The sequence below is a fragment of the Malaya genurostris genome, chromosome 3 (assembly GCF_030247185.1).
Source record: "Malaya genurostris strain Urasoe2022 chromosome 3, Malgen_1.1, whole genome shotgun sequence".
Lineage (NCBI taxonomy): Eukaryota > Metazoa > Arthropoda > Insecta > Diptera > Culicidae > Malaya > Malaya genurostris.
Genome location: NC_080572.1, coordinates 158,019,400 through 158,025,093, shown reverse-complemented (window position 1 = coordinate 158,025,093; position 5,694 = coordinate 158,019,400).

Genomic DNA, 5,694 nt, shown 5'->3' with positions numbered 1-5,694 from the left:
AAAGAAAACAAGAAACGAAAAGTGGACAACATTATATAAAATGAACCGTTCTGATGGCTCTAAATGTTATCTATAGAACTATCAAGATTACTTCTTTGCAAATCGAAGAAGAAATCATCAGTTTAGTGAAAATCCAAAATAATTTGATTTGCTTCGTGCACTTTTCGTGCGAAAATCGTTCGAGAAAAATGTTCCGAACTGTGCTAAATATCGTAGAGAATTCCACAATTTGGTCCTTGTAAAAGGCAGAAATGAATCCTGTACTGCACCTTGATAGTTTCTTTCAATGAAATATGCAAATCCGAAATAAGATAATCGACGTCAAAAATCGTTGAAAATTTTAGTAATGAAGAGGGGGAAAGTTTCGCAATTCACACAATCGATCAACTATCAATTCGAATTCGAAAGTGTAAATAAATCGTGTCAGTTTTATTCGTATTCACGACATCCAGTTATGTCTCTGACATTACACACCCGTACTTTTTTTTCACAATATTTATGTAATCTGCTCTGACTACTTCATGGTACATGACGGAACGTCGAAAACCCTCTAGCAGAATTTGAAACAAACAAGTTGAATCCCGAGCTTTCCGATTTTCTTCAGTACTAAATGAACTGATTGTATGTAGACAGTAAAGACTGCCAACGAAAAATGACAAATTCTAACTTTCACTTAGCTGCTATTGCACATAAAGAAATATTATTGTACCAATGAAAACGTCCAACTTTGCTTTTAAAAGATATCAAAAAATCATAATTTCAACCAGAAAAACTTTTAAAATAAGTGTAAAAATTTACAGTTAAAAATTTTCTTGATTTCGAAACAATTGAATACTTTTGAACAACCAAGCAACACTGAATCGGCACAGTGTATTTTTAAGGTAGCGCTTCGCCGTGGTCAAGTCGAAGCGAGACAACTCACTGCTTCCTCTTGCTTTGTCGCCGAAATTTCAGTCTAAATTGCAAATTTCTCCAATACTAACCCGATTCACGAAAAATCAAAAACATACGATTGTAGGTAAATGATTTTACTATGCATTTGGCGAAAAATATTAGTTAGAAAGCTTTTCTTTCGCGAGATTTCGTGCGAGTTTTGTTGAACCTTTTGTTTTCTTTTTTCCATTTCTCGCTATAAACAACTCGCATATATAGGGATGTGCTACGTTTTCAACAAAGCTTCAAAGCTAGTAGCGATGAAAATCATTACTGATTTCTGGTTCTACTGAAACATGAATAGAAATTATTTTACAAAGTAGTAGGGTAACAGAGGTATTTTGGCCCACTTTAGGATTGATTTTATTTTGGCCCACTTTGAATAAATATCCACCAAATGTTGTAATATCTTTTAAAAACCCTTCCGCAATAGGTAATTTAATGTGTATACCTTCAAATTTATGTAACATGAGTTACTTCACATCAATTAAATCCGATAAAATCGATAAAGTTTGTTAGGTGGGCCAAAATATATGAAGTGGCCAAAATACCTCTGTTACCCTAACACTTACTTACATTTTCTACTCATCTTTATTCAACGTTTACACAGAGAGAATGGACAACGAAAACAAAAGAAATGTTGTTAGCGTCTACCGCATGTGGCATTTTCCACACCCCAATGCATGCGTTGACATTGTGTGCGTGCGAAAGAATAAGGAAAAACTCATTTATTTTTAAAACTCGCACGAAATCTTTCGATAAAAACGTTTATCAGGCACAGTTTATATACGAATCGATAGAAAAATTAATTATCTAGAATCGTATGTTCTTGGAATTTCCGTTTTCTTTACCGTTTTCTCACAATTTTGGGTAAAGCGCGTGAAACCCCGGGATAGGCAGCGAACTCCCGTGACCACGGCGAAGTGCTACCTTAAGCAGAAGTGACTAAATGCATTCCAGTGTTAATTTCGATTAACTTCTACTTTTGATGTAAACATTGGGTACCACGGTGATATCGCTTCTCGGAAAATGATTGATGCGATTTGTCGATTTATCGCTGGTGAGTGCTTTGTGATTTCTTATTTATGGGCTGAAGCCAGTACGTCGCGTATAATCACGTGTCTCGTTCTGCATATTACATTTCTCTCCATGCTCTCGCATGTGTAAAAAATGACTTTCGATTGGCCGGGTGGCCAGAATAGTTTCGATATTTTCGGTTACAAAGGTTACAGAGCTTTAAATGCAGACAGTATTTCCGGTCCTATGGGAATAATTACATCTCTCCAAACTAATGAGCAGTCTCTTTTGCCAAATTCCTCAAACATCACTACAATCAGCGGCGTTTCCGGATGCCTTGAGTCGAGCTGGAAATATGAAAATAATTGTATATATTGATTTCTGATTTACCAAAATTTTTTCAATATTTAATTATGCATATACGGTATTGTTCAAATAAACTTACTTTGATCCATTGAATTATTCCATGCGTTGGGTTATTTTTTCGCATATCCCCCAAAGTTTTGTCTCAAGGACGCTTTGAGCCCCGAGTTGGGTGTTTTCCCTTATAATCGCGAGTGCTCTGATAAAGTCGCTTTTTATAAAGCGAAACATTCAAGCTATTTATTCAATATTTTTACTTGCAAGTGGTTCCACACTTCTTCGAAGATTATCCATTTTTTCACTTGAGAATTTCATCAGAAAATAATCGCGCAATGCGAAGCGAAAATGTTAAGCGGCAATAAATGACAGCAGTTGTGCTGAATATCGGCAACAGCTAGCACATATTCCGAAATATCGGCAAACGTCTCTGGTGATGTCGGCATATCTGTTGTTTACTGATAAATTCAGCAAGCAATTATGTCAAATTTCGGTAAAGTGAAGCATTTTACCGAAATATCAGTGAATGCAGTTAACGAAATTCAGAAACATGCGTATTGATTACTGAGCAATAAGCAAATTTACGTGTTGTTGATCAGTTTCGGCATTTTATTATGCCGAGCTCAAGAAAGGGTTTTAAGTGTGTAGGTACTGGAAAATGGTTAAATATGCTTTATTGCACGACAAAATTGCACGAAAAATGCAACATATTTTTCGCAGATAGTACTGATCGGACTGCTTTTTTTTATTTTGAACAAAGTTTAATTTGAAAATTTCATTTACAACTTGAATAAAATTGGTCTTGAGTACAATATTTATTTATTATGTAGCATTCGTCACTTCCTTGATGCTTGGAATTTTCCTAAAAAAAACTGCCGATCCTTCTTTTGCACAGGAGTCGCGTACGTACACGTTCGAGTGAAAACAAGAATGGCTTGTTCGCATTCGTTCGAAAGCATGTGTTCATCGTATGGTCGATACAGACGTAAGCAAGAATGATGATACAAAGTCAGCGCAAAAAGCAAGTCAAATAACAAATGATAGCAAAGATTTTTAATTACAACTAAAATCTGTACCAGAACTGATAGTTTAAAGTTGGATGGGCGTTGTTTTTATGCATGTGCGATGTTTAAAATAGTGATTGATTCGAACGTAAACGGGAACACGAATTTGATATACTTTCGAACGTATCGCCTACGGCCGTAAACAAGAATGAGGGCAATTAAATTAATTTTGACATCGACCGAAGTTGATTAATCATCTGAATCGTTTCTAATGCTGCTGTTTCGAATGAAACCAAATCAATCTCATTTGCATTCATGATTGTAAGTGAGCTGTCAGAAAACCTAATAGTGCTGCAAACATTTTTCGTTGCGGACTTTTTTGCAGGATTTTAACATTCGGGGTTTTCGCAGGCTTTCGTCAAATTTATATACTTGGATTGTTGAAAAGCGCAACAGAAAAATAAATAAGTAGATGTAATTTCACTTGCAACTTTTCTTTTAATTTAAAAAAATTCCCTGATATATTTCTTATGAAACTGATACGGTTCATTTCAACAATAATCTTTGTTGTTTCATTGTACAAATAAGATTATAGATGAAATGAATCAAACTTGTTAACATAAAAGTAAAGCAGAATTGAATCAATCTAAATATTGCCAATAAAATCATCTTAATTGTAATACCAATTTTTTCGTTTGGCTAGACAAAAATTTGGATTCACATCAAATAAAGATCAATGTTGAAGGAAAAAAATTGATTTGAAACAATTGTTACAGTTAAGTTAGTAACTTAAGGTTCATAAGGGGTTTGTGTTAAGCGTGTACGAAACACTCTGCATTAAAACAGAGACAATAGTAAATTACTCGCTTGAAGAGCGAAACGGTACAGATGATTATTTTGAGTACACCGGCCGGACGGAGAAAAAAATGACAAGTCAGTTCTTTTGGAAGACACACACCGGACGACCACGAGAAGGGATGTCAACCAGGACTGCGAGGGTGAAGCTCAAGCAGTCCCTCGAGGAGAGACTCGACCGGCAGCGTTGCGGATTGACTTACTCGACTGACAGCGAGTTCCGAACGGACGGAGATCATCTTTCCCACTTCCATATCCGCTAGAACCGATCACGACCGAGATCTGTTTGCAGCACAGATATCCGGAACCATGCTTGCGCCGAAACCAGCTGCGATTGTGTGATAAGTCCCACGAAAATAACAAATGCTGGAGTTTAAACGGTGAACTGATCCCCGTAAAATACTGGCGCCTCCGGGATGCCAACACGTTCGCCGAGATTCGTCGCATTTTGGAACGTAATAGCAAGTATTTAGGAGGCACAAAACACCTATCAGCAACTACGATTCATCGGACTCTCAGGAACGGGACAACGTACTTTCACCTAATTACAGTGTCAAGTGTAGAAACAATAACGCCAACCCTGGACCAACTTTGTGGCAAAATGCTTCACACAAATCGGGTCAGCTAAGCCACAAACAAGTTGATGGCAATGTGTTCGGTTGGGTTCAACAGAGTGCTCAGGACAGTTGCGTTACTAGTGCCAAAGAATGTTTAGCGAGCTTTAATGAAATCGAAAGTTGTTAGTGTAATGATAGTGTCAAGTATCATTTAGACTGTTTGAGTGCGTGTGTGTATGCTCGCCATCGGGTGGAGTCTCTTTCGGAGGAAGGGGAAGAAGCTCATGTGCAGTTGGTGCCAGATCCAATTGTCATACGGGGAGCAGGCAATGTGACAGTTTTCGGTTTGAGCAACCGGTTCAACGTGCAATTCCCCGCCGGTCTGGTTTCGCGCGTCGCCCCGGAGGAATTCAAGACGGCCAGGATGGCAGCGAGCTTTGGCAACCTGACGACAACATAAATGGTGAGTGCACCGCTTTTTCTCACTATTGCCTCTTTTATATGAACCGTTGATTATTGATTGGTGGGTAATTATCGCTTTGGGCAGAGACACCAATGTCCCCCCAACAGGGACCAATGTTTTTCTAACACAATCAAATTCTAGTTTGAGATTAACATAAACCAAATCTAAAAATGTTTTGTTATTTTAATGGCATATTCAGTACTGTTCTAGTTCTAGATGCATAATTTATGTCAGTTACAAAATTTAAATTTAGGTTTTATAACACGAAAAACTGGCAGCCCAGCAGTGTTTTACTCGTGTTTCAAATATACAAAAAATAGAACTGCATCGTAGACCAGTTTTAAATTTGACAGTAGAACTGGTCGAATAAATGAAACTAGAACGGCTTGCTGGGGATACGTTTGTTCCAGTTTCTGTTCTATTAGGGCATATCCAGTAGTGTTCTAGTTCTAGATGCATAATTTATGTCAGTTTTAACATTTAAATCTAGAAATTATAACAAAAT